The following is a 24,397-nucleotide window of genomic DNA, read 5'->3' as shown; positions in this document are numbered from 1 at the left end:
TTTTTAAAGAAATCCTCAATCTCATTACCACTGCAGGCCAGAAAAGAGAATAAAAGATCTCATTGTTCACTTCAAAATTCCAGACTGGGTTGGGCTCAGCAGCTCATGCCTATGATCCTAGCACTTTGGGAGGCGTAGGCGGAAGGATAGCTTGAGGCCAGGAGTTCAAGACCATCCTGGGAAACATAGTGAGACCTCATCTCTACATAAAAACCCAAACAAAACAAAACAAAAAACAAAATTCCAGACTGAAGAGTAATGCACTTTTTTCCTTCTTTTTTTAAAATCTAAAACTAGGTAGTTTATAATACTGAATACAACACCATAGTTAAATGGAAACAGAATTTTAGATTGGAAAATTAAAAGTTAATTTTGTCTACTCAATTTCATTATTATTTTTTTCTTTTTTCTTTTTGCTTTTTTTGGCATGGAAATGTCTACTCAATTTTAAACATGAGAAAACTAGGGCCCAGAGGTTACTTGTCTGGCTAGGCCAATGTCAAGAACAATTTTTTAGCAAAGACATCTTATAGCGGCCCTAGTTTTCCAGCCCCAAGTTGGATGAAACTGCAACCCATCCTGTTCCTCACACAGGCTACTAGTCCTGGGTTTTCTGAACAATCCAAATTGTAAATACTCTAATCTCTTAAATGCTTCCTAAGTCTCAGAAATTCTAATTCCAAAATTCTAGATTCCTTGTACAACTCACAGTGGATTAAAAAAAAAAATTCTAGGCCGGGCGCAGTGGCTCACGCCTGTAATCCTAGCACTCTGGGAGGCCGAGGCGGGAGGGTCGCTCGAGGTCAGGAGTTCGAGACTAGCCGGAGCAAGAGCGAGACCCCATCTCTCCTAAAACACAGAAATAAATGATCTGGACAGCTAAACATATACAGAAAAATTAGCCGGGCATGGTGGCACATGCCTGTAGTCCCAGCTATTTGGGAGGCTGAGGCAGGAGGATCACTTGAGCCCAGGTGTTTGAGGTTGCTGTGAGCTAGGCTGACGCCACGGCACTCTAGCTCAGGCAACAGAGTGAGACTCTGTCTCAAAAAAACAAAAAAACAAACAAACAAAAAATTCTAGATTCTTCATTTTTAGAGGGATCCCCCAAATTGTGGATTTTTAGTTTGCTAAATGTGATTGTCAAAGTAAGTATTCTCATTCCAAATGACAAAATAGAGGGCTAACTATACGAAGAATGAGAAATGCTCTCTCTACCTAATTTCTTCTAAAACGTTCAAAATCCAGCTCAGCCTCTACCACGTGGACTCTTTCCCTAACCACAATGGCCCCTCTTTGAAATCCAACATCATTCACTATTGGAGGCCACAGAGCAAATCAGAAGGATGAAGTCAAACAGAAGTAAATATAACGGTTTTGGCAATTTGCTTAACCTCTCTGTGCCTTCATATCCTCATCTGAAAAATGGAGGTCATAACACCCATCTCATTTGTTGGTGATGATTAAATAACCTGTAGAGCACTGAGCACAGTGACTGGTACCTAGCAGATGCTCAATAAACAGGAGCTATCACAGTTTCTCCTTTCAGCACTGAATTCCACATGACCCTGTCTCTGTAAACCTATCCATACATGGGCTTTGGTGAGCTCCTAGTGACCTGGGTCCAGTCTTAGGCTTCCTTCCTACCCTTGTCTATTCACATTGCTCCCTGGACCTAGCACAGGTTTATTCAATCAGGACCAAAAAAAAAAAGAAAAGAAAAGAAAAAAAGAAAAAACCAAGCCAAAAAAAGAAAAAAGCCCAAATATCTACTTTCTTCCCCCTCAAAATGGAGGGCAACATCTTGGATGCTTTTTGTGAAATGTGCCTTCTAGCTCATAGTCATTTCCAAAAAAGGAAATGAAAGTATAGTATTTAAAAGTTTTAAATTACAGCATGTCAGGGAGGTAACATGAATTCAAAGCACTCAGTGTTGGGTGTTATAGAATGAATAACTATAAAGAAACCCAAAACAACTGGCCTCGAACTGCACTGGGTGGTGTTCTTTGGGATTGGCCTTAAACCTTTCTGGACTCTGGTCTCCTCATCTGCACAAAGGAGTGGTTAGATTTGGTTAGTTAGGGTTTCCCAATTCCTGAGTGATAAAGCACTTTGCTGATGTTAGCAGACGGGTGATGAAGGGAGACTCACATACTAACACACACTGTAGTTCCTCGAGTCTGAGAACTTTTTTTCCCCCTGATACTGACATTTTTAACAAATTGATATGAATCTGATGCACTGCCAAAATGTCTCATTACTGTGGTGGTGTTTCTTTTTTTTACATCCTTTAAAGATGATACCAAATGGATGGTGCTTTCACAGTTATCTCAGAATGCAGGAAACTGTTACCATTAATAGTTAGCAAGTACTTTGCCAAGCATTTTACATACATTTTCTTATTTCATTCTCACAAGCACCCTGTAAGTAGCTATTTGTATTCTCACTTAAGAGTTAAGGAAACTGAGGCTTTAGCTGTTTTGAATATGGTCATTTACTCCAGTTTACCAGCAGTAAGAGGTGAGGCCAGGGCTCACCCCAGGGCTGACTCCCCTGGGAGCACAGAGAACGGAGGACAGCCCTGCTCTCTGGCCAAGAACACTGGATCCAGTTATTAACGGCTTCTAATTATACCTTGCCCTGCCTGCTAACCTTTCAAAGAGCCCCGGAACCTCCCAAATCTCCCTGTGGGTGCGAGTGTTACAAATTCTCCTTTTGAAGGTTTCAGCCCAAAGACACATCTGAGTGACCTCATCAACCCCCAGGGAACTATTTGTGATCTAAGCCGTGAATGTGCCCTTGAAACAGTTTCATAAACCTGTGTGGCAACTTTATCTACCGTTTTCACTTCAAGTCAACTATATTTAGGTGTAGTTACCGAATTTTAAATCATCACTGAAGCGAAGAATAAAGTAATGCTCAATGTAAGGACAAGAAAAGAGGTTTGTGAGATGATGTGGTATTCAGAGCTGAGGTGTACCTCAGTGTGTACAGAATAAGCCCATTAAAAAATAAATATAAATGTGCACTGGGAAAAAAATGTGAGAAGCACACACCCAAAACTATTCAGTGAGCATGTTCTTTTTTTGTGGGGACGGGGTGTTTATTTAAAGACTTTTATAATGCTTGAATTTTTAATATTCACTTCAGTAATTTTCTTAAAAAAATTGCAAACTGAGATAAAATGGCGTCAATCGTCCAACATAAGTTCCAGTTACATATATTTGCAAAGCATTATAGTTAAGATAATTTCCCTCAAACAAAAAGCCATTTACAATCTCACTTCACTTACACATCATCTGTGTTCACTTTTCACGTTATCTTCCGGTACTTGTCTTTGTACACTACACTTACATTTTTGCTCAGAGAGAAGAGCAGCAAGGATTCAATTTTCTACTCTGTTTTAATTACTGGCTATCAAAGAATCTTCATTATTTTTGCCACAATTAGTTCGTGTCTTATGGTTGGATATTAAGGGTATTTCCAAATTATACGGTTACAAACATGAGCTACAAATAGCTTTGTGTACTTGCTTTTATGTACACTTGCTTTCTCTAGGCTTTTAAAGGTTTTCCTTGGAATTTCCAGGAGTGGAGTTTTTAGGTCAATACTTAGAAATTTCTATGCCTCTTGATTGGCTTCCAAATGGACCATAGTTAATTTATACTGTCACCAGTAATATCTGAGTACCATTTTTTCTACATTTACTATACAATTATTTTAATTATGTATCACATATGAATACGCTGTACAATTATTTTTATCAATATTGCAACTGTAAAATGGTACATCCTTAAGGTTTCATTTTGTTATTTCTTTGATTACTTAGTGGCTGAATATTTTCTCTTGGGTTTGTTTATATGTGACAGAGGCAGGAAAGTGTAGTAGCAATGATTTCAGCTCTGAAGCCAGATTGCCCCAGCAAGAAACCTGGGAATCATCATTTACCAACTCAAACTTCAGTAAATTCTTAACCTCTCCAAGCTGGAGCTTCTTCATTGGTAAATAATAATAATAATAAATAAATAATAAACAACTGGGAAAATGATCACAGAAACCTTAGAATTTTTATAAGGAATAAGTGAGCCAACCTGTAACATGCTTATATTGCATTTGACATACAATGAGTCCTTAATATTAGCAATTATTGCTATTGTTTATATTTTCTCATCTGAGCTTTGTGCAAATCTTTAATTCTTATCTGAAGGTAACTTTTTCAGACTCTAAAATGAGAAACCATATTTCAAGTTAACTAACAAATACTTCAATATACTCAACTTAATTCCATACCAAGCATCTATTATACAAAACAGATTCTTAAGTTCTGGGGAGAAAAATAAAAACATGAATAATACATACTCCCTGCTCTCAAGGAATTCACACAATAGTTATTTGCTGAGCATTCTGGGGGAAATTATAGGCTTGGTCAATATAGTTAAAAACTATTTTTGGAACAACATATCCATTGCAGAGCTGGAAGAAACTTTAGAGAGCACCTAGTCTTGCTAGAAATGCCAGCTCTGGGGAGCAATTACTAGGTCTTCCAGGTGGGAGTGGATTCTGTGGTCCAATAAATTAAGAGAAATGGAGGCATAAGAAAGTTATACAGGATTCTATACTGCTGGGCTTATTCCTTAGCCCTAAGAGAGAAATGTCCACTGTAAATATTTAAAGACAGAGACATGGTGTAAATGGCCTGAAAAAGGATAAAAATGTTTTACAAGCTGTCTCTTTAAAACCTCCCCCACTCTTTTTGGGAATTAAAACCTGCATCCTTGCTCAAGGCCAGTAATCACAGGGGTAGGGGAGTGTCCTTTGTTCTTTATATCACAAGAGATGGCTCAATGGAATTGTCAGAGTGGAGGTCAAGAGATTGTCTTCACGGGAGATGAGATGGATCAGAGCCATCATCAACTATAGTTAAACAGCAATAGTGTGAAGCTAAAAACCCTCCCTTTAAAAGCTCTGTATTTCTGCTTATACTTAGGAAAATGGTACTTTAATATGCAAGTCTGCCTTTTCCTCAATTATTGGCAAATTAATAAACCTCCCTTTCCTTTTCCTCAAAACAAGTGCTGAACTTTTGGCAACAGAATTTGGCAGCCCTAGGTCAGCCCATAGGTGCCTGGTGGAACAGCACCCTGAGAATGCTGGAAGAAGCCGGGAGCAGCCCCAGGTCAAGCTGTGGGCATGAACATCACCTTTTTGGGTAAGAGAGTGAGGGACCTGCCTAGCAGCTGCCAGAGGCTGATTAGCTCCAGGGAACATCCATCTCTCTCTTCTCTGAATTAGACGCAGCCTCTGACCAGCTTTAACTTTGCTGAGCAGAAGGAAATGGATTTGGGAAGTGTGTGGATACCTTAGCCATTTGTCTGAGTAAGTTCCCCGGTGTCCACACCAAGGCCCTCAATTCCACCCATTTGGGAAAATTTGTAAACCTCCAGCCCTGTGGCAGGGCATTTGTTTGTAGGCTCTGTTTGTGGGTGGAAGTCAGGAGGTTGAGTGGAACTAGGGAATGGGGGTGCAGTGTGGATGGAAGATGTTGGTTCTCATTTGAGAGAATTTGTTCTCTTTTGGATGGTTCCTACTTGTCTGGTAGGCCTTAGTATTTGAGATTGTTGGTGTTGGGGATTTCCTGTACTGTCTGTGTTTATTGTTTTTGAGTTTTGTTTCAACTAGGGAACCTGAGGAATTCATTCCCTTTTGGATTGGGAGATGTTGGTCTCGTTTGAGAGAATCTGGTTCTCCTTTGTTCGGTTCCCATTTTTTTGGTAAGGCCTTGGCATTACTTGTCATGTTGTGTTTGTTTTTGCTAATTGTCCACACAGGAAGCTCCGTCTCTGTTCCATCTGAAAGCCCCTTGGGGAGAATCCTGGCTTAATGGCCAACTTATAGCTATAAGTCAATGTCTAAAAGAGAATGGTGTTATTGTAATCCCATGTACATGCTGGAGTGTCAGAAGTGGCTGTTGAATGAAACCTTAAATTATTGTACTGTCTCATAATGAGTATTATTTTGCCCCAAGTCAGGTAAATGGGATGAAATCCCAGATGTACAATCGTTCATGCAATTGCATTAATAAAGAGACTGAAAGGCCAGGTGATAGAACTGGGGAGAGATTAACCGGGTTGGATCTGCTGGGGTTCCTGCTGCTCCAACCGCCAAGGGCCTTTGCAATACCTTGTTTTAGTGCAGTCGGATTCCCCTCGTCTGTACCCGTCCTGGGTCAGCTGCTGGCTGCCAGCCAAGGTGAGATACCATGTGGGCTGCAGCCCCAGGGACAAACCCAGTGGAAGGGGGGACCGGCACACACACACGTACCATGGCAGGGTCGGCTGCAATGCCTGCCACAGCTAGGGTGATCCACAGGAAGGCACTGCAGGCTTGGCCACTTGAGCTCATGCTGATGGGTCCTCTGCCAGAGGCCTGCAGCCAGCCTGGGAAGTGGGCCCCGCACGGAGCCTGGCCTGGGGCAAATGCCACCCACCGCCACTGTCACCATCTTGGCAGCATGAGAGAGATGGAGGGGGGCACTACTGAACTAATTCTTTAGTTCCATGCCCACTAGGTTATGACTTGGGGTTGGGAATGGTCTTTCCTTCTAAGACCTGGCGGGGAACTCAATTTGGCCAGAGGGCACCCCTAGCCATGGTAGTATCAGGCGGCTTGAATGCTCATGGAAAGGATGGAAAAAGTCACCCCAGATTGATGCCATTAAACACCCAGAATGGAAATTGCATGAAGCCCATCTCAAGCGGGATAAGGTGTTGTTGCTTGCCCTCCTCCAGATAAAGGTAGCCCCTAGAAGCAGGCTTAAGTTAAACCCCTATGGAATAGTTTATGAGAGACCCTTCTTAGCACCCCAAGGTAAGTATGGTATATAACCATGAGTAAAAGAAAGCAGAGTAAAGCCATATGTCAAACAAGTGGGTCAGATACTAACCATTATGCACAGAGTTTGCCTCTTTCAGGTCCTTGCCCCAGTTGGAAGGACTCCTCCACACCTTTAAACCAGGAGACCTGTTGCTTAAAGCCTGGAAAGAACAAGGACTCAAACAACAACTGGCAGAGAAGTAGAAGGGACCCTATGAAGTGCATCTAACAACTCAGACCTCGTTGAAATTGTTGAGAATAAAAACCTTGGGTCCATAATACCTGAGTAACAAGGTGTCCCATGGAAGGAGATGACCCAAAGATGGATGGGCCAGCCTTTAGGTGATTTAAAGTATCTGTTTAAGAAGGAAAAATAAAAATGTTGATATTTTTGAAAACCTTTCTTTGGTTATTTATTCTGTCTATAGAATAACTCCTCCTTAGTGAGGATTTCCCAGGGCTATCGCCTCTTCTGCTGATCTGTCTCGCTGTTGGTTTGTCATCCTACACCTCGTTCAGTGCAAGTATTCCTGTACGTGACTTCTGAATTTGCAGAAGCTGGTCTCTCAGATGACCTGCAGGGCATGATTAATAGCTCCATACTCAGAGGCCCCATGGTTCTTTCTTACCCAGCCGTGTAATAGACATTATGTGCAAGGTGACAGGAAGGACCCACAGTCCTACTGGTGTCTCAGATACCAAGCAGGGTAAAATCTCTCTTATCAGGTATCCTCCTCCACTTTGCCTTGTCAATTTTCACAGTTATGGTTGTTGTTTATGCCCCTTTTCACCTGGTAGTCTGTTGTAGTCTTTATTTTTGTAAATCTACTGTCAAAGCTTTCCAATGCCATAAATAAGCCATAAACCTTCCATCTAAAAGATCACCCCAATTCAGCAGGAAGTAGATCAATGACACCTCCTCCTCCCATAGACATGGAAGGATAAAATTGACAGTGGGGAATATGTAACGGAGGGAGCAGCCTGGAAAAGGGTAAAAATGTTTTAAGGGCAGTCTCTTTAAAACCTCCCCCACTCTTTTTGGGAATTAAAATCTGCATCCCTGCCCAATGCCAGTAATCACAGGGGCAGAGGAGTGTCCTTTGTTCTTTGTACCACAGGAGATGGCTCAATGGAATTGTCCAGGCAGAGGTCAAGAGATTGTCTTCACCAGAGATGAGATGGATTAGAACCATCAACTATAGTTGAACAGCAATAGCCTGAAGCTGAAAACCCTCCCTTTAAAAGCTCTGTATTTCTGGCCGGCTGCGGTGGCTCATGCCTGTAATCCTAGCACACTGGGAGGCCAAGGGGAGAGGATCGCTTGAAGTCAGGAGTTCGAGACCAGCCTGAGCAAGAGCGAGACCCCGTCTCCACTAAAAATAGAAAGAAATTATCTGGACAACTAAAAATATATATAGAAAAAATTAGCCGGGCATGGTGGCACATGCCTGTAGTCCCAGCTACTTGGGAGGCTGAGGCAGAAGGATCACTTGAGCCCAGGAGTTTGAGGTTGCCGTGAGCTAGGCTGACACCACGGTACTCTAGTCCAGGCAACAGAGTAAGACTCTGTCTCAAAAAAAAATAAATAAATAAAAAATAAAAGTTCTGTATTTCTGCTTATAGTTACGAAAATGCTACTTTAAGACACGAGTCTGCCTTTTCCTCATTTGCCAGTAAATTAATAAAGTTCCCTTTCCTTCTCCTTAAACCATACATGTCCTTGTTTGTCTGATACAGCCTCGGGAACAAGTGCCAAACTTTTGGTATCCAGTATTTCTCAAACTTATCCGACCAAGAAAACTTAGAGTAGCACATCTCCAGTTCATAAGACAAAAATCCATCTAGTCCCAAGTTCCACCCTCCTCTTTAACTTAAGTAAACACTGAGACCCAGGGGCATATGTGGCTTTTCTAGGGGTCAAGATTGAATGGAAGGCTGAGACTAACCAGAGCTGGGAACTTTACCCTCAGTGGTATGTGACTTTTCACACCCAACTGCATTTCCTTGACTCAATTCTACTTTTTTGGGATGAAGGGCCACCCACAGAACCCTAGAAGAGAAATCTGACTTTCCTTTGTGATCAGCATAAAACAGTTTCTCTTTTTTCATTTCCTCTTTCAATACAGATCAAATTTTATAAACATAGAGGGAAAAAAATCTCTGAATAAGTTAAACAAGAAATGTAGTCTATTTTCCAAAAGTATTTACATTTATTTTTGACCCAAAAATGACATTACTGTGGCTGATCAATTTACATCGTTAACTCAGACTTCTGACATGTTCCATCAAGAACTGGTCCCTTTCCTAATGGGCCCAATTTAGCACAGAGGACATTCCTCAGAATAGTCAGAAATATCTGTTACTAGTGGCTGAATATTTTCTCCTGGGTTTGCTTACATGGGAAAGGCAGGTGGTTTACTCATTTCCATTGGTACATGGTTTTAAAAATCCTGTATTTGTATAGCTATACCTTGCATTTTCAGGAAACTCAAGTTTTCTGACAAAAGGTAATCAACAGCAAAATTGTCAGGTTGTCTATCATTTATTTAAAAACATTTCCACATAGCCAGTAAGGCATACAGGTGTGGGTTTTCACCTCTCTCTACCCTGGCGAGGTGTAGAGGTTGAGTGCCCGGGGCAGGAACACATCTTCTAGTGGCAGATACTATAAGTGTTGCGGACTTTTCAATTACAATAATTAGCACAAGGAGTATGAGAACTGGATTTTCCCTGGTGAACTCAATGACCTTGTTGGTTAGCATAACAGATGTCAGAAAAGTGTACACGGTGATGGGATCTGGGCACTCCATCCATGTGGACAGATTAAGGACATTTTAGGGGCAAGTCCTGCATTTACGTGAAAAGGACAAACAAGCCTGGCAAGCCCCACAGCCTGGGACACTGCCCTGGGCACATTCCTGTGTCCAGCTGATTCCAGAAAATTCTTGATTACCTGACCCCAACAGACAGCTGAATCCTGCTGCTAGAATGTTGATACGTGTGCCCTAAGTGAATTTTCACAGGAGGTACAGTCAGAGGCCCTAGATTGGGCAGAGTTAATTTGAGACTTGCTTTTTAACCTTCACCTGCTAGGCTAGTACAGCTGTCCAGAGAACTACAGCCCTCACCAATCTCTACCTGTTTGCTAGCAGAAAAAACAGACCGGCTTAGGCCGGTTCATAACAAAAGCTTTGAGGACAACAGCACTGAGGTGGCTAGTGGATGAAATAAAAAACCATGTCACCAATGTTTAAATAACTTAAAGCATTTACCTGCCCAAGAGCAGAGCAGTTAATCACAAGATTGCTAGAAGTTACATGTTTAAGTGGCTTGTTTAAAGGAAGTTGGGTTTTTTAAATTTTTAACTGACAATAATTATGTATATTTATGGGGTACAAGGTCATGTTTTGATATATGTATACATTATGGAATAATAAAATGTACATACTTCAAGAAAACAATACTCACCTACACTGTATTCATCACTCTTTATTTTTACTCTACTAGCAATTTTCTTTTCCACTGGATGAACTACAGGAATGCATCACAAGGAAGAGGCTATTTTAAAATTTACAGCAAGTAAGTTCTCAAATTGTCTTATTTATAAATAAACAAATGTATATATTTGCATTTATGTACATATATTACAACTATACATAAATATATGTATACATTTACATTATATACGTTACATATGTAGTCACATTTACATTTGACTTAGTCATATATGCACACACGATTTTGACTTAAAGTTTTTTTTTTTGATAAGCTTGCAAAATTTCTTAGTACAGACCATAAGAGTAAAATTTTTAAGTACCCTGAATATATTTACTTAAAATTGCATATATGTAGTACTGTACTAGTAAATTGTATATATTATAATACAAAAAGATGGAAGAAAGATACAATAAAATGTATTCAATTACATAGTGGACTCTTGGCTCTGTTACCTAAATCTTGACACTTAGTTTTCCTACCAATCATATAGTTTTTTGCTGAAATCTAGCTGGAGAGTTTCAATTAACTGTAAGAACTAATCAAATTGGTTAGTAGGTGCCAAATAAATTTAACAAATCAATTAAAAACTCATTGATATACCTCATTTAAGAGATTTTAAAAGTAGCCAGACAATTCTGTTTCATACTTTTTACCATTTTTTTTTCTTTGAGAGTTTTGATAAGTCACAAATGTACAGTATTTTTTGGCAACATGTTTACATGACAATGAAAACATTTCCAAACAACCGTTTCCCCAATGCCTCTCGGTAGCAGAAATTCCTTCTGAAAAGTAATCACTCTCCCTGTTCATTGTCAGGCCTCACACTTACGTTGGGTTTTCCCTGGTCCCCAAAACTGGAAAAGGGCAGAAAATTTGAAATGCTGCTTTTTTATTAAAGAAAAATTCAGATAACTGTAAACTCAACCACTCTTAGGTATGTGGCAACAAGAGGCAGTGATTCTTTCTCAGGCCATGGCATAAACCCCAAAAGGTAACTGCTGAACTGCAGTTCACTTGGCTGAAGGGAGAGGGCAGAGAGAGAAGCAATGTCCCTGTACACCCGAACCCTACTCAAAGGTAAGTCTAGGTACAGCAGTTGAGAGATGCTCTGATTTAAAGCCTTTGTGTTTATAAAATTAAACAACCCAACGATACCCTGTAGCTCATAGTGTGCAATATCTCATAGTGTGCTTAACAGCCAGGTGTGCAGGGCTCCACCTGACTAAGGAACCCCTGCCTCCTCCATCCTCGGAAACCACACAGGACACAAAACTGAAGGAAGCACCACTGGCAATCCTGACTTTAAATATTAAGACAACTTGGTTTCTTTCTTAAATGCTTACAAAATTATAGATGGAAGTTCTTATGCCTTCCTTCAACACCCTAAAGGACTGTCATTCACATCCCGCTCTGGGTGTCAGTATGATCTCAACCTCACTTGCTGTCTCTGCCTCAGTTTCTGTCCCACACAACTGGTCTTAGCCTCATTTTCTGTTCCATAAAATTGACAAACACAGCAACAGGGGCTGGAGCTCAACACAGCAGAGTGGCTTTCATCGGACTCATGCCCACTCTGTAGGTGAGTGGCTCTCGATCTTGTTTATACACTGGAACCACCAGGAAGCTTTCAAAAAACACCAGTAACTGAATCTCCCTACCAGACATTTGACAGAATTGGTCTAGCGTTTGACCTGGGCATCAAAATTTTTTAAAGCTCCCCAGGTGTTCCTAATGCATAGCCAACTTTGAAAACCATTACCCTGGACATGAACCTGCATGGTGGGGAGGGGGCTTGAAAAGGCCCTTCCCATCCGGGATCCTCACCTGTAGTGGCTCTGATGCCTATCAGTGGACTAAGCTGTCAGCTGAGCATTACTGACATTAGTCACCAAGCAAAGGGCAAAGGTAGGAAGCAATTTGTAGGAAGGGTGGTGAGGGGCTACTTCAGATGTGTAGGGTCAAGCTTCACGGCAATCAACATCTTTCATAATACTTTACACGGAGTCACCCGTGAAGCCTGGCACTAGAAGATGCTCGCTAAATACTGGTTGAAGAAATATCTGACTTCACATAGACACACACATCAAACTGGGTCAATGGTTCTGCCACCTCCCTCAGAGAAAAGAGAAGTCCTCATGATTCTGATCCCCAAATCCAGAGCATCTTTGTCCATCCTCTCCCTCCTTCCCTTCCATCAGAGGTCAACCCTTCCACCTGTGATCTTATCCGCTCTGAAAACGGGTCCTATCATTTATTTCACTCTCCTCCATCCTTAGCCTCTCCCTCTCTACCAGAAAATTCCCAGCAGCATGAGGGCATGTTTAAGCTTCTCCCATCTCAATGCAAAAAAACAAAACAGATGAAAAGAACACCACAGACCCCACATTTCATCCCGACCCTGTGTGTATATTAGGCTTCTCAGCAGCTTTAACAGGCTCCTCCTCTGCTACCGAACACAACGGTCAAGCTCTGTGGGCCAGCCCGTCTCTTCTCATTCTTTACCCTCCTTAATGATCTCTTGTTATGAAATAATTATTCATATGCAACGGCTCCTGAACATGTATTTCCACCCTAAATCTCTTTCATCAATTCCAACTGCCTACTCTTTGTCTCCCTTTGGATGTCTCACAAGCAAAACACACACAAAAGGGAATTATCTCCCCCACCCCATCTCATGCCAACCCGCTCCCCCTCTGGTGTTCTCAAATCCCATAATGGTTTCACCATCCCATCCTACTCAGGTTAAGCCAGAAACTTTTTTTTTTTGACACAGAGTCTCACTCTTGCCCAGGCTAGAGTGCCACGGCATCAGCCTAGCTCACAGCAACCTCAAACTCCTGGGCTCAAGCGATCCTCCTGCCTCAGCCTCCCAAGTAGCTGGGACTACAGGCATGTGCCACCATGCTGGGCTAATTTTTTCTATATATTTCTAATTGTCCAGCTAATTTCTTTCTATTTTTTTTAGTAGAGACAGGGTCTCACTCTTGCTCAGGCAAGAAGGACCTGAGCAAGAGTGACTCCTGACCTCGAGCAATCCTCCCACCTCGGCCTCCCAGAGTGCTAGGATTACAGGTGTGAGCCACCACGCCCGGCCTAAGCCAGAAACTTTTGAATCATCCTTGTTACCTCCCTCTGCACCAACCATATCCAAATAATCACCGTCTTCTTACTGACTTTAACTACAAACTCAATCTCTGCCACTAAATTTTATCCAGTGCCACTACACCATCCCTGGGTGGCTGCAAAAGCACTGTTAGCTCACACCCATTCTTCCCCTCCCCATGGTGGCCACTGGTGATTGCACAGCCTGTCCCTCCACAAAGTGACCTGTTGAGGGGGCTGAAGCCTTTTGCCCTGGTCTAGCCAAAACAAGGTTCTACATCTTTTCTAACTGGTCCACCCAGAATGGAAGCCCTTTTCTGGTTTGCACAAAGGTAGCCTACGTGCCAGCAAGACCTACCTTTCCAAGCCATTTGCTACATGGCAGCAGCCACGATCATTTTAAAACCTCCAATCAGTGGTGGTGCCGGCCTATAGTCCCAGCTACTCGGCAGGCTCAGGTGGGAGGATCACTTGGGCCTAGGAGTTAGAGGCTGAATGAGCTCGAGGCTGCTGTGAGCTATGATTGTGCCTGTGAAAAGCCACTGCACTCCAGCCTGGGCAACAGTGTGACTGCATATCAAAAAAAAAATCTCATTGGAAATTGGAGAAAAGGCACGTGGGTCATAAACTAGAGGGCTGTGAGGCAACAGTACTGCGTGCCATAACATGGAAAATCGAAAGGTTATCTCACCATATTAGAGATCTGCCTAAGTAGATACCTGGAAAGAATGTGGAAGGTGTTACCTGCCTCCTCTCTGTCTTGGAGAAAACATGAGAGGAGGGAGATGAACTAAAGATGCATGTTCAATTTTTAAACAGAATTTAGAGAAAACGTAAAAGAACCAGGACTTGCTGGGTTTGAAATAAAACTACTTCTAGCCAGGTGCAGTGGCACATGCCTGTAGTCCCAGCTATTCAGGAGGCTGAAGCAGGACGATCTCTTAAGCCCAGGAGTTCGAGGCTGTAGTGCAGTATGTTCATGCACATCTATGAATAGCCACTGCACTCAGCCTGGGCAACACAGTGAGACCCCATTTCTTAAAAAAAAAAAAAAAAATGAAGTCAAATCATCTCATATCCTATTTAAAACCCTTTAGTGGGTTTCTACTACCTTTACATTAAAGTTCAAAATCCTGAAAATGACCCAAGAGGTCTCATACCCAGCCACTTTTCCTCCTTGGTCTCAACACTTTCAGCCTGGAAGCTTATAACCTAATTCACCTGGACACTTCCTACTTATTTTTCAGGCCTCATTTTAAATATTATTTTTCAGGGAGACCTTCTCTGAACAATTGCCTTCTCTTAAACCAGGTTAGATCCCCGGTTCCCATGCTCTCCTGACACTGTACTTTCCTGAAGTACAGCTTAGGATTGTGACAGCCCGTGTGACTGTGCTTACCTGTCTCTCCCTCTAGCTACCAGATTAGATGGCTCATAAAGGCAGGGAATGCTCCTTGTTGTTCACAGCTGCAGCCCCAGAGCCAGCGATGCCTGGCATCTAACAGATGCTCAGTAAACAGTCCTTCAATCAATGCCTGAATAAACAGGTCGCTCAGGTACCCAGGACCCAGATACCCACTTTGGCTATCTCTTTAGCAAAAGAAAAATTAATCATGGGAGGATTTCTTAGTAACTTTATTGTATTGACTACCAAATACATGCAGACTCTTGTATGGAAACAAAAGCATAATCAATGAAGCAGAAACTTCAGGTGCTTGGTGGCAACGGTAACATTTCATTTTATGAATTTGCAATTGTGATTACAACCCTCCTCTTAGCTAGGAATAAAGAGTTTTACCAAGGCCAGCTTCATGGGTGTACAACCTGTGCAGTCACACTGGGCCCTGTGCTTGGCTTAATTAATGCTCTGCAGTCATCATCTTGAAATTGTTAAATTTTTAAACAAGAGGCCCCACAAATTATGTAGCCAGTTTTACAAATTAGTGTGATTTCTAGAAGGGACCAATAGACAGCCAGTCTGTACCTAAGGATGCGTCTTCTATAATCAGAGCTGTGCTTTCAACCTCCCTGAGCTTATTTAAAGCCTAATAAAGAGAGTTACAATTCCAGGACATTTTTTCTTCTGATATGAGTTATGTCATATATTATGTAGAGCTCCCTTTCATAATAAAGTTTGGAATTCTCAGACTACAGAAACAAACATGTGGCAGTTTTAGTTTCATCACCGTTAGCAGAAAAGAGTTTAATTTTTCTTAAAACTAAATTCTTCTCTGAATATGATTTACTCACAAGGAGTTTCAGTATTAAGATTTTTGCTTAGAACTTTTTGTTTGAGGTTCTAATATTAGAGATTGTGTCAATTTTTCCAAATCCACAAGCATGGTCAATTGACACCCTATCACCTTAAAAAAGATTGCAAGATATCAAGTATACTGAAAAGAGAAAAATGAGAACTACTGTAGAATTCCCTTTTAGTTTCTAACATTTTAAACTTTACGAAATTTAACAAATGGATTGAACACTTGAAATTTCTTTGGAGATAAAACCTACAGGACACATTGGCCATTCACGTAAACCTGTGTTTAGTAATTTTTATGAAAAAAATGTTTTCAAATGTCAGATGTTTAAATTTACAAATAGCTTCTCTATCCATTCAAAGCTCGAAGTTAATTATGTTTAGCTTGTAGTTTAGTTCATAAACGTCTAGAGCATTTTAAACACTGGCTCATTTTTTTCCTCAGTCGGGGTGATTTTGTTCCCTAGGGAACATTAGGCAATGTCCGGAGACATTTTGGGTTGTTATAACGGGAGGGAAGTGTTACTGGCAACTCGTGGGTATAGGCCAGGGATGCTGCTAAACATCTTACGATGCACAGGACAATCCTCCACAACAAAAGATTATCTGGCCAAAAATGTCAGAAGTGCCAACGTTGAGAAGCACTGGTCTAAACATACATGGCATTTACGTGAAATAGGAAACACCACAACACTAAGCCATGTCTCTAGTGCCAAACCCAAGAATACCAACAGGCTCCACAAAAAACACACCTGATTTATATAAACAGTCATTTGGGAACTCTCTTTTTAAGACGGAGTTAGGCATTTGACATCCTGACATGGAATCATGTATACATTTCCCATTAGAATGAATATTAGAAATAGTGACAAGAGCCCTTGGTTGGCCCCGTAAAAAACTACTCCATGCAGCTGAAATACTACACACTTCACAGAAAACAGAATTTGACAATCAGAACAGATCATTTCCAGTAGTATTAACTTCTGCCTCCTACCACCTCATTTCACGAAAAATGTACAATATCTGCATCATAGTTCAGAATTTTCCACTCAACTGAGAATGTAGTCACCAGTACAGACAGCTATTTCTAGGGCAGAGATTTGCAAAGGGATGGTGATGAATGAATCAAATTTGATTCTTTGTTGTTTTAAAAATGAAAAAAGTGAACCAATACTTAAAATCAGGTTTTAAATTTTTATTTATTTTTTATTTTTTTTAAAGATGGGCTCTTGCTCTGTCACCCAGGCTGGAGTGCAGTGGCACAATCATAGCTCACTGCAGCCTTGAACTCCTGGGCTCAAGCAATCCTCCAGCCTCAGCCTCCTGAGTAGCTGGGCCTACAGGCATGCACCACCATGCCCAGCTAATTGTTTCTCTCTATATATATTTTCTAGCTGTCCAAATCATTTCTATTTTTAGTAGAGATGGGGTCTCGCTCTTGCTCAGGCTGGTCTCGAACTCCTGACCTGGAGCAATCCTCCCACCTCGGCCTCCCAGAATGCTAGGATTACAGGCATGAGCCACCTCGCCCGGCCGATATCTGGTTTTTCTTAAACAGATTTTTTTCAGGCCTTCAAAATGGTAGTTTTGGAAAACTTTGATTTCTTAGAAATGGCTAACTCCTTTATTTTTAAATATAATATACCATACTGTGAATTTACTTTTAAAAAGTGTTTTGTTGATAGATGAAAGAGGTTGATATTTTTTCCGTTTCATGGTGAGGGTTTGAAGGTTGCTGCCATCTCTGCACATCCTTCAACCTGGCTGGGAGAAGGACCTCCTTAGCCTCGGCACGGAATTTGTACAGGATTCCATCCTTCATTAATTATAGTTCATCCTTGATCAAGTGTAGCAGTACTTCCACTCACAAGTTGATCCTTTTCCATTTGTAGTTTAGTTGCTTAGCACTAAGAAAAATGTTTTCCCCTAAAACTGGGATCACAAAATCAACTCTATCTACGGGGATCGAACAGTTAATACTAATTCTGGGTGGGTATTGTCCACATGCACTCACATGCAGGAATTCTGGTCCATTGTGACCAGATCTTCTCTTCCTTCTGTCTTTATTTTTTCCCATGAATAGCTGAAATCTTTTTACTTTTTTAAAAAATGTAAAACCTAGGACAAGGCAGGAGGATCACTTGAGGCCGGGAGTTTGAAACCAGCCTGGGCAATATAGTGAGACCTCGTCTCTACAAAAAAATAAGAAAAATCTAGCCAGGTGTGCAAGAGGATTGCTTGAGCCCAGGAGTTTGAGGTTGCTGTGAGCTAGGCTGACACCACGGCACTCTAGCCAGGCCCCGGGCAACAGAGTGAGACTCTGTCTCAAAAAAAAAAAAAAAAAAAGAAAAGAAAGGAAAAGAAAAAGCAGATATCCACACAGTCCGAGTTTTCCTTCCTGCCAGAACTGAAATCTGTTACCAAATCCTCCAGCAGGGGAGCCTGTCTGGAACTGCCTAAGCTCCTAGCAGGTAATTTACACTGATCTTTAAAAACCATTAACCCCTCCTCCTCCTCCCCTCTATAAAACAAACCTGCCTTTCAGAACAGATCTGAAAGGGGAGCAGTGAGCCAAAGGAGGAGACAAGTCCCAGACCAGTCTCGCACCTCCCACTCACCAAATGCAGGCCACAAAAACCTGTGGCTGCCTTCTCATCTCGAGGCACCATTGCTTTCTCTAAACACCACGTATCTTCCCAATTTGCCCCATTATTTGTAAAAAGATGATTCTCTGTAGAAAGAAATAACAAAGCAAAGGTGTACAAGCAACGTTTATACTCATCCATAAAACGCCAGGTGACTACAGAACTTACCTCCCCTGGGCGACCTAACTGCCCCGCCAGCATCTGCGGGCGATCCCATCCACTCTGGAAGACGGGAAAAGGAGAAGTGTAACCGGCAAGGGTGCCTGTGTTTTCACTCTGCATCTAGAGAAAGCTCTGCAAGGAGAAAAGGAGCGATGAGAAAGAACTTTTTCCATTTTGAAAAACTAATAACCAAAAATTAGAAGAATTCGACTCAGGGACTGAACACTAAAAAAACTAAACACAACCAAAAAAGAAATCTAGGAGGGGAGTAGAACGCGTTTGAAACAAATCACCTGGTTTGGTAACAGACCCTCGAGTTTCCTAGACCCGTGGGAGAAGAAGGAAGCAGGAAGGGAAAGCGCTTCGGAGCCCCCACGTGAGCGCCTCTCTTTTTAATCGTTTACCCCGGGGTGAGTCATTTACTGTGCTAGCATCAGCTTCTTTATTAGTAAAACAGCGGTAATAATGCCTCTTCGCAAGGCTGCGGTTAGGATTAAGTGAAGTGAAAGCCTCTGGCACCCAAGGGACGGCAGTAACTGTCGCTCCCTACCCATCCACGCCCGCAGCCAACCCCTCGCATTTCTATGCTCCTACACACGACGGGGACCAGCGAGAAAGAGACCAGAGAGTGACTTCCAGGTAACACCGGGCACCAGCATCCTAGCCCGGGACCCACTGATCGGATGGAAAAAGAGGGTCGACGCAGGACGCGCCGCCCCATCGGTCCCGGGCGCACTCCGACCGCGCGCCCGCTCCTCCGGCCCCGCTCCGCTTCCTCTTCCCCGGCGGAGCCCACCCTGCCGGGGCGGCGGGGGCCGGGCGGAGAGCCGGCTCCCTCCCTCCCGTCCCTCCCAGTCCTTCCCGCCGCCGGGCGGCCGAGTGTGGGAGTCGGTTACCTGGAGTCTGGCCGGGAGGCGCGGGAGGGGGCCACTCAGCGCGGGCCGCTGCTCTCCCGCCGGCGCCGAGCCCGCCGACCCGGGCCGCCTCCAGCCCTCGCACCCGCGGGCCCCGCCCCGGCCCGCCCCGCAGGCCCCGCCCGCCGGGAGCCACCTCCCACGACCCCGCCTCGCCCACCTGTGCGGGCGCCGGGCGGGGGACCTGTCGCCGACCGGCGGCGCCCTCCAAGGTGAGGGCGCCCCCTGGACTCTCCCCTGGCCCGGGAGGCGCGCTGGCATCCCGGCGCTTCCGCGCTCCGCTTGCTCCGGTTCGCTCTCGTTCTTCGTTCCCCGAAGCGCGCAAGGGCTGTGCGCGAGCGGGGGGTCTTTTTAAAAATGTTATGCTCCCTTCTTTGAAAACAGGAAATGCCAGAAATCCTGCCGTCTCTGATTTTAAACCTGAAAATATGTTATAGAAAACTAAACAAATTAAATGCCTGCGTTCTTTATGTCATGCAAAGGCTAAAGATGACCACGTAGGTGGTTTTGTTTCCCTGATAAGCCTTGCTTACTAAACTTAGCATTTGAAAACTCGTTACATTCATGTGTATTTCCACATAGAAACTAAAATCAAGTTAAACTGTGGAACAATCCACGGTGCCGTGGAAAGTAGGAAAAAAGCCTCTTTCCTGCCCTTATGGCATAGGGCTTTGTATCAATTATAAAAATTAAGTCTTCTTTGTAGCAAGAACAATATTGTGTCTTTGTCTTCCTCCGTTGGATTTTTAGCTACTGGAAAACAGAACAGAGTCTTATTCGTCTTTATATTGTTTTAAAAAAAAAGAAAAAGAAAAACTTAATTAGGCCATTAGACTGGGATATGTTTAATACTTGCTGATTTGTCCACAAAAATAAGATTACATAGGATAATAGTGTGGGGGAGGGATGACTTTCCCTCTACCTTCTTAGAGTCCAATAACTAAGTCTATGAAATAAACTGACAGCAGTTAGATTAACAGGAGAAAAGGTATACAGATTTATTGTGTGCACCAGGCATCACTGGAAAGAAAAATGAACATCCCCTCTCCCGTTAAAAAAAAAAAAAAAAAAAGAAAAGATTTAGGGAGCTTGTGTACCTTGTTCATAGGGGAGAGATAATTTAGGGGACAGTAAATGATTTTGGGGAACCCCTGAACTCCTTCAGTGGCCAGTTTTTTTTTGTTTTGTTTTGTTTTTGAGACAGAGTCTCGCTTTGTTGCCCGGGCTAGAGTGAGTGCCGTGGCATCAGCCTCACTCACAGCAACCTCAGACTCCTGGGCTCAAGCGATCCTCCTGCCTCAGCCTCCCGAGTAGCTGGGACTACAGGCATGCGCCACCATGCCCGGCTAATTTTTTCTATATAGATTTTTAGTTGGCCATATAATTTCTTTCTATTTTTAGTAGAGACGGGGGTCTCGCTCTTGCTCAGGCTGGTCTTGAACTCCTGACCTCGAGCAATCCACCCGCCTCTGCCTCCCAGAGTGCTAGGATTTCAGGCGTGAGCCACCGCGCCCGGCCTTAGTGGCCAGTTTTGTTTAATGTCTCATGAAATTTGTCATGAGCAGTTCAAGCGTAATTGTTAAAAACAAGTGAATTAAGTATATGTAAATAGAATAAAAATTTATAAATGAACTTTTCAAAAATAGTTTTATTTTATCAAATATGTCTACTTAATGTTTCAAAAATATTTTTTGTAACTTGAAATCATAAAGTTATATTAAATTAAGTAATAGATATTCATTAAATGCCTGAGTCATTTCTAAGTAAGTTAAAATACTGAAACTATAAATTACTGACCGTAAGTTTAATGTACAGTCAGGTGTCACTTAACAACAAGAATACATTCTGAGAAATGCATCGTTAGGTGATTTGTCATTACGTGGACATTCTAGATGGTACAGTAATTGTACGTGCTATGCTTTTATATGACTGGCAGCGCAGTAGGTTTATTTACACCAGTGTCACCACAAACGTGAGTAATGCCTTGTTAAGATGTTAAGGTGCCACTAGGCATGAGGAATTTTTCAGCTCCATTATAATCTTAGGGGACCACCATTGTATATGTGGTCCATTGTCGTTATCCAGCACTCAACTGTATACATTCTTGGGCATCTTGTTTTATATGGTATAGAGAAGCTAAATATATTTGGGTCTGCCAATGAAAAACATGATAAATTGCATCATGTGATGGTGTTTATCTACAAATGTTATGGTCTGAGACGTGAGAAATGACCACCTAAGGACCGAATTGAGCCAAATCCGGAGTCTTTATTAGCTGGCCAGCAACTACCCTCTGCCCCGCCAAAGGTGGCACAGAGAACAGTAGCGAGCCTTTGAAACACAAAGTTTTTATACCGTAAATTTGTGGGTGGAAAATTACTAAGGTAGAGCAAGCATGAGTACAAAAAGCCTTAAGCAAGCATTACATAATCTTCTTATCTTTGGTGTAACAGGATCTGGGTGGTTTTGGCTCTGGGCCATATCTTGTTCACGCTAAACATGGGTATTGTAACCCCTTCACGCAGAACATGGGTGTTGTAGTCACTTAGGAATTTCTGTGTTGGGGGTACTATCTTGGGCAAGCAGGAGCAAGCAGGTTTTACAGAAGCAGAATGGCAGATTAATGATTTTTTGGTGCGAAGCTCTCACTCCAACACAAAATGCTGATATGTGGCCAGGTGCAGTGGCTCACACCGGTAATCCCAGCACTTTGGAAGGCCAAGGTGGGAGGATCACTTGAAGCCAGGAGTTCAAGACCAGCTTGGGCAAAACAGGAAAACCCCATGTCTACAAAAAAATTTTAAAAATTAGCTGGATGTGGTGACACACACCTGTAGTCCCACATACTCAGGAGGCTGAAGCAGGAGAATTGCTTAAGCCCAGGAGTTGGAGGTTGCAGCGAGCTACAATGATGATGCCACTGCACTACAGCCCCCATGACAGAGTGAGACCCTGTCCTTAAAAAAAAAAAATGCTGTTATAAAACAGTTCACAATGCCAGTTTTCACTAGAAATGAAGGTACTGGGAGTTAAAAATTCTAATTAATATATGTAATTAAGGCCGGGCATGGTGGCTCACGCCTGTAATCCTAGCACTCTGGGAGGCCGAGGCAGAAGGATTGTTTGAGGTCAGGAGTTCGAGACCAGCCTGAGCAAGAGCGAGACTCCGTCTCTACTAAAAATAGAAAGAAATTATATGGACAGCTAAAAAAAAAATATATATATATATATATATATATGGAAAAATTAGCCAAGCATGGTGGCGCATGCCTGTAGTCCCAACTACTTGGGAGGCTGAGGCAGAAGGATTGCTTGAGCCCAGGAGTTTCAGGTTGCTGTGAGCGAGGCTGACGCCATGGCACTCTAGCCCGGGGAACAGAGTGAGACTCTGTCTCAAAAAAAAAAAATAAAGCAGCTTCAGGTAATGAGTACAAGGCACACTGAGTGACTGGCACACCTGTAACTTGATTCAAACTGTACAAAACATTTGTACCCCTGTAATACTCTGAAAAAAAAAAAAAGACAGCTGCTTATACAGTTCTTGGAAAATGTGAACATAAAAAGTTAACATTGGAAAATAATCATTTTCAAATCACTCTTGGCAACTGGAGAGAAGAAATACAAGACCAAAAAAAATAAGCTTGTTATGATAACCAGAACCAGGATCCTCTCTTAAGAGGAATTCTGTTTAAATATCTCATGTGTGTTGGTCATCCCCACCCAAACAGCCAAAATCAAAACCACTAACTCAATCATCAACAGGACTCCCCTTGGAATATCTGGTTTTCTGTACCTGAAGATTATCAGTTGGCTCAAAATGGAACACAATTATTCTAGAGAAGAGCTAAAATGATTCAAGTAGCTATGTGAGAGCCTAGAAGAACACACGCAGTCTGGAAGATTCAAAAGAGTTGAATGTCTCTATCTTCACAAGTCACAACTTGAGAGACCCATGGGGGAATCCAATAACCATCCACAAACATCTCAAGTGTAAAAACAAGGAGGAACAAGAATTTTTTCTCCTGGTACCAAATGTACTTCTGGCATTTTCCGAGAAGGAATAGGAAGTAAAAAGCACAAAGAAAACAATTCCAATTAATACCACCCAAAAAGTTCTTCCAGTTTTATTTTCATGCTTCCTTCTTGGTCTGCTATGCTAGTATTCTTTGTACTAGCTCATTTCTAGCAATTTTAGAGCTTTTCAAAATTATTTTGTCATGGTGGCTCATGCCTTTGTAATCCTAGCACTCTGGGAGGCCGAATGGGGAGGATTGCTTGAGCTTAGAAATTCGAGACCAGCCTGAGCAAGAGCCAGACACCGTTTCTACTAAAAATAGAAAAATTAGACCAGTGTGGTGTGGTGTGCCTGTAGTCCCAGCTACTCGGGAGGCTGAGGCAGGAGGATGGCTTGAGCCCAGGAGTTTGAGATTGCAGTGATCTATGATGACACCACGGCACTCTACACAGGGTAATGGAGTGAGACTCTATCTCAAAAAAAAAAATTATTTTGTCTATATTTCTATATTACTTAAAGTGTTTCCTTCAGAGCTTAAAGTGTTTCTTCAAAAAATTATAAGATTCCAGAAATTAAAGGTGGTAGCCTCTACCTCTACTCAGCTCTACAAAAATAAAAATAAAAGAGAGAGATAGTAGCTGCAGGAAGCAGCTGCCACTCACAGAGCTGGTGAGAGGGGAAGTGTTGGGATGATTAAAACCTAAAAGCTAGGAGAGGGCTCCTGGTGTGCTGGGACCGCAGACCCCAGAAAAGGGGGTGGTAGCCAACCGGTGCTGTTATTTCTGTAGGTAAACACTGAAGCTGGATCAGAGAGGATGGATTAAAAGCTAGAAACTGGAACCAAGTGCTGCAACCAGGGAGAGGAGACATTGCTTGATAATACAGGAACGGCAAGCACTTAGAAGGAGCAAGTCCCTTGTCCCTCCCCGGC

The 24,397-nt window shown here is 42.5% G+C and overlaps 1 protein-coding gene across 4 annotated transcripts in view; it reads right to left on the bottom strand.

Annotated features, from left to right (window-relative positions):
* Window positions 1-19,521, bottom strand: part of GCNT1 (glucosaminyl (N-acetyl) transferase 1) — a 40,597-nt gene extending 21,076 nt beyond the window's left edge. Inside the window, exons 1-2 of one of the 4 annotated variants that reach the window (XM_045562590.1) lie at window positions 19,434-19,521; window positions 18,544-18,669 (exon numbers count right to left, since the gene is read on the bottom strand). The gene's annotated coding sequence lies outside the window, so the exon portion shown is untranslated. Of the gene's footprint in view, window positions 1-6,943; window positions 7,106-18,543; window positions 18,670-18,830; window positions 18,850-19,159; window positions 19,173-19,433 lie in introns of those variants that run through there. The other 3 variants (XM_045562593.1, XM_045562591.1, XM_045562594.1) reach the window with 3 other exon arrangements.
* Window positions 19,522-24,397: the final 4,876 nt, after the last annotated feature.

Source organism: Lemur catta, chromosome 10 (genome assembly GCF_020740605.2).
Source record: "Lemur catta isolate mLemCat1 chromosome 10, mLemCat1.pri, whole genome shotgun sequence".
Lineage (NCBI taxonomy): Eukaryota > Metazoa > Chordata > Mammalia > Primates > Lemuridae > Lemur > Lemur catta.
The sequence above is the reverse complement of the archived record's forward strand: the minus strand, read 5'-3'. Positions and strand labels throughout refer to the sequence as shown.